We start from the raw sequence: 4,876 nt of genomic DNA, 5'->3' as shown, positions 1-4,876 counted from the left end.
CCTCCCCGACTCTGCCTTCTTTCCCAGAACAGGGTGCTGGTCTCTCCTCTCTCAGCCGTGCTCCTTCAGAACACTCCCCTAGGTTCATGCTCTCTGCTCCTGTGTGGCTCTGCCTGGCCAGGGGACCTCCCTGCTGCAACATGCCCTTGGCCAAGGGTTGGGGACCAGGGCCCCTGGGATCGCTCACCCTCCTCTGGGCCCCCAGACTCTGCTGTTGTGCTGTCACCTTCTAGACCTCAGGTTTGTCCCCTAGGCTAAGCGAGCCTGCCTTGCAGAAGGCACATGGCCTCTCTTTGGAGGACCCCCACTCCCGTCCCCCTGCGCCAGGAAGCAGGAACCCAGGCAGGCAGTGGCCCTCCCTCCACTCACCCTCTGGAATTCGGCCTTGCCTCCAACCTGCTGCTGCCTGGCCAGGCCCTGCCCCTTCTAGCTGGGTTGCTTGAACAGCTTCCTCCTGGGGCCTTGTATCAGTTCTGAGCCTCCACGTTTTGCTGCCCAGACCCATCCCAGCACCCAGAGGCCACCTCTCCACACGGGCTCCTGGCTCAGCACCAGTGGCCTCGAGCTTGTCTCTGCTCATCCTGCTTCCCACCGGGGCTCTTGCACTAACTTGCTTCACTCCCTGATATCGGGACTGATGGAGCCAGTGAGAGGCCTTCAGCTCCACGGGGGCTTGGTGCTGAGGGTTTTGAGCTTCAGGATTGGAGGGATTGAGGAGTCAGTCTGAGGTGTGACTCCTGCCAACCAGGGGCTTGGCCCAGCCCCTCTATGCGGAGGTGGAGCTTTTGACCTTTTCTGGGCCTGGGAGGAATTGTCACGGAGCCCAGGGCTCGCCCAAGGGTCACAGAAGGCCACAGACACATGCCTGGGGCTAACTGTGCAGAAGCTGCCTTAGCTGGTTACTTTCTCCCATCGCAGTTAGACCTGGATAGCTCGTGCTGGACTAGTGGTTAACTCAGAAGGTGGATGTAGCCCAGAAAGCCACTCCAAGGCAGGCCTCCCTTCTTTTTCCAGCTGTTTCCTGAGCTACCTCCTGCCTCAACTTCTGGATCCCTGACCTTGACTTAAGTCATCTGGGATCCTGATGGCCTTGCAGATGTTACTAGGTGACAGGACAGGCTGGGTTTCGCTGCTGACAAAAGCCCCAGGTCTGTTTCTCACACTACACGGCCAGCACACTCCGCTGCTCTACCAGACCCAGGCTGCAGCTGACCCACCCTCCGAGGACTGCTGACGACTGCCATGGCAGAGTGGAAGGAAGACCGATCTTAAAGGTTTCCATCTGTGAGCAACACGGATCCCTCGGCCCAGTGTGTTGACAAGCAAGTCACGTGGAGAGGGTGGGGAACTGCAATTCTACCAATGGCCAGAGGACCACAAGAAATACTGGTGGACAGCATGGCGGGGGGCGGGGGGCACAGAAAAGCCTCCAACAAACCAAAACAGGCTGGCTGTGGCGGTGCACGCATGCAAGCCCAGCTGCTTGTGCAGCCGAGGCAGGAGGATAGCAAGTGCAAGCCAAGCCTTAGCAAGTCCTGTCAAAATGAAAGGGGGGGGCTGGGGATGTAGCTCAGCACTCCCTGGGTTGGTTCAGTCTCGAGGACTGCAAAACAAAACAAGAAACCCCTAGTAGTCTCTCTAACCCAATAAATTCAGGCACTGCTGGGTTTAAGGAGACATAGGTACTGCAGGCCTTTTCAGAGCCTTTATGTCACTGTACATTCTGATCATGAGCAACAGCCACACGCAGTCTGTCTGAGGGTGAAGTATGTGAGTCTGTGTTCCTCACGTGCCCTCTGCCATCCTGACCAAGGACCTTGCACACAGACTCTCACATATTTAGCTTGTGTTGCATGGCAGGGCAAGCTCACACTTATCTTCTAGAAGTGATATACTCGTGAGAGGAACGATGAGGGAGGGCATGCAGAAAATGATTGTTTGGAGGAAGAAAATCAAGTTTATCCCACAATCACAGGGTGCTACGCTCATGTCTGACCTCACGAAATCCTCTAACATTAGGCCTTCAAAACCAGTCCGGTCCAAGCCAGGCGTGGTGGCACACATCTGTTATCACAGTTCTCAGGAGGCTGAAGCAGGAGGATGGCCATGAGGCTGCGGCCAGCCTGAACTACAGAGCGAGACCTTGTCTCTCGCCTCCCCCCATCACTACGGTTCCTTCCACGGGTGAGAAAACAGCCAGAATCAATTTGAAATGTATCTGGCTTATGTGATGGGTTGAGAGTTACGTTTCCTCTCCTAGGCCATCTTTGTAAATCTCTGTTGAGGTCTTCACACCAACCCAGTCTTTCAGCTGCACCAGGGCTCAGCAAGGCCCCAAAGCCTCAGCTTGGTGGCCAAGGGCAGATCTCCTGGGAGCCAGGAGCTGGGCCTGTGGGTGCTGAGCCCAAGGAAGTAGGTGGCCTTGGGCTTGTCAAACTGGCTGCAGAGTGACATGGGGTTGCTGCAGCCCAGAGGCAGGGATCTGGCCTAGCATGGTGAGGCTCTGGTGCTGCAAAAGCTAAAAAAGATCCCTCTAGACAACAGCAGAGAGCATCTTGAGCTTCCTTCTTCACGCAGATCTTGGTACTGTTTTATGTGCTGGTTCCCACACTACTCCTTTATTGCTGGAAGAGGGGGACCCAGCGTTGGGAGGCTTCTGAGCGCCCCTCAGCTACCTTAACCCTCTGTCGGGTCTCCTGAGACCTGTGGGCATCATCAGGAAGGACTGCGTCAGACATGTCTGGGTCAGGGTCACACCTGACTTGCAAGCTGTGGGCCTAAAGGAAGGTAACTCGCTGTCTGTGGGATTCCGTTTCCTCCATTATCAAAGGCTTCCAGCTTACCGTGTGTGATGGTTAAATAACACCGACTAAAAACCTGTACAGGGCCTGGTGCACACTTACAGGCACAGCTAATCCTACCTTCCAAGCCACCCCTATGAGGTAAGTGCTGTACTAAAGAGGAAACTCGGACCCAGAGAGGCACCCACCTTTCCCAAAGCCACAGCTTGGAGGGGGGAGAATCATGATGGAGGGCAGCAGGCCCATCCCTGGTGCTGGCGTTCAGAACTGCTAAGTGGGAGCGCATCTGCCTGGCTTCGTAGTTTGGCAAGTGGAGATCCAGCATGGTTTTAAAAACTTGCCAATTCCCAGGACCCGTAACTACAATTATAACAGTAAATTAATCTGATATCTAAACAAATTTTTAAAAACTTTTCAGAATGGGCAGGGCCCTTAGCAAGCTCATCCCATGACTTTTTGGTGCAGGAAATGGTCGCTGGGAGAGGCTGTGTCCTGTCCGGGGGGCAGAGCTAATTTACAGCTGGATTCCAGCCCGGCCCTTGCTCCTGCTCCTTGAACCCACACGCAGCTCCAGAAGCCTGATCCCCAGGCCTGGTCCACACACTCCTCTTTTTGTTTGCATGGCTCTTTTCAGTTTACTGCATGAAGGAGTTACACTAGTCCAAGTGAAACCGGACCCCAGATGGTTACATTATACAAGCCGGGAGGTTTTGAAACTTGTGACAAGGGACAGAAGGGATATTCTACTCACTGCAAGGAAATCCTCACTTAAGCTTCAGTGAGCCACAAGCGCTTAAAATCCATGAACCTTCAGCTGATCGGCCTTGGCCAGTCCAATCTCTACCAGGAACTGGCGTATGTTCTTGCGCTGGTCACCCTGGACCTGGAGTACTTCTCCGTATTCTGGATGCGCGGTTACAGTACCATTGCAGGCAAATTTTTTCTTAAATGCCTCCACCACTTTCTTTTTATCGTAATCATCAGAGATCCCTTGGACAGTGGTAAGGGTCTTCCTGCCGTTTCTCTGTTGCATTCTTATATGGATATAATCCTCAGTGCCGGCAGGAAGCAGGTCATCACCCTTACTTGCATCAGCAAAGGGGTCGAAAGAGTGGAGGTTCCGGACAGCGGACATACTATACGATTCCTTTTCCTGGGTGGAAATGGCCTGCGGAAGGCGACTTCGAGAGAAGGCAGGCCAGGGAGACGGATCACCGGGAAGCAGGGGGCTCAAGGGGGAGGCAGCTCAGTCCTAGGCGGCGGCGGCTCAGTGACTGCAAGGCCACACACTCTTCTCACACAGGAAGCTGTCCTGCCTGTGTCCCTACCACCGACCTGCTCTACCGCTGAGCTACATCCCAAGCACTGCAATGTGCATTTTCATGATCCCTGTGGGAGGACCCCTGCGTGCTCTGCAGGACACTCCTGAGGGTGGAGGATGTGACTCTTGGGCAGTGGGCGCTGTCTCATTTCGTTCACTGTACCCCGTCTCTGCCACCACAACCTGGGTACCATGGCTGTCTGGTTTACCGGTGTGACTACCCCCCACCCCACCCCCTAACCCCGGGCAGACACCAGGTGGCCTGCTCACAGTCACTGGATGCAGCTGAACCAGTTGTTTATCCTGGGCTCCCTAGGAGCCCCACCAAGTCTCGTCTCTCATCCCTGCGACCTTCTAATCCAACCCCGTGAAGGAGATGCGACCATCTTCTTCACTTCCACGTCCAGGGCGCGCAAAGACCGGAAGGGTCCGCCTAGCCAGACACGAGCCAGGGCCCCAGCTCAGCATGCTCCGTTGTGGCATGAGGGCACGCACAGCACCCAGTGGTCAGGGTTACCAAGAGGGTCGAGAGAGACCTGTGTGACCCCCTGCTGCAGTCAACAGCAAGTCTCACTTCCAGCAGGCAGCGACGCCACACAACTGGCTGCGCAAACTCGGACGCAGTCCCGCCCTTCCCGTTCCAGCAGCTTCCAGGGCGTCACTGGACACTGCCTTTGCGCTGTCCCCAGGCCGCAGGGCGTCCCGGCGGCCCGGTGAGCATCCGGGTTACGGACTCTTGAGGACCAATGAGCGA

General features: G+C 55.6%; 1 pseudogene across 2 annotated transcripts in view; it reads right to left on the bottom strand.

Moving 5' to 3' along the window:
- The window catches only part of LOC147827444 (eukaryotic translation initiation factor 1 pseudogene), a 41,962-nt pseudogene extending 37,105 nt beyond the window's left edge, over positions 1-4,857 (bottom strand). Inside the window, exon 1 of one of the 2 annotated variants that reach the window (XR_015452229.1) lies at positions 3,553-4,857. The product of XR_015452229.1 is annotated as a eukaryotic translation initiation factor 1 pseudogene, transcript variant X2 (transcript). The remainder of the gene's footprint in view (positions 1-3,552) is intronic. The other variant, XR_015452228.1, reaches the window with a different exon arrangement.
- Between the last annotated feature and the right edge of the window lie 19 nt (positions 4,858-4,876).

The sequence above is a fragment of the Heterocephalus glaber genome, unplaced genomic scaffold (assembly GCF_053883595.1).
Source record: "Heterocephalus glaber isolate CG9 unplaced genomic scaffold, H.glaber_assembly_v1.0 deba00001444, whole genome shotgun sequence".
Lineage (NCBI taxonomy): Eukaryota > Metazoa > Chordata > Mammalia > Rodentia > Bathyergidae > Heterocephalus > Heterocephalus glaber.
The sequence above is the reverse complement of the archived record's forward strand: the minus strand, read 5'-3'. Positions and strand labels throughout refer to the sequence as shown.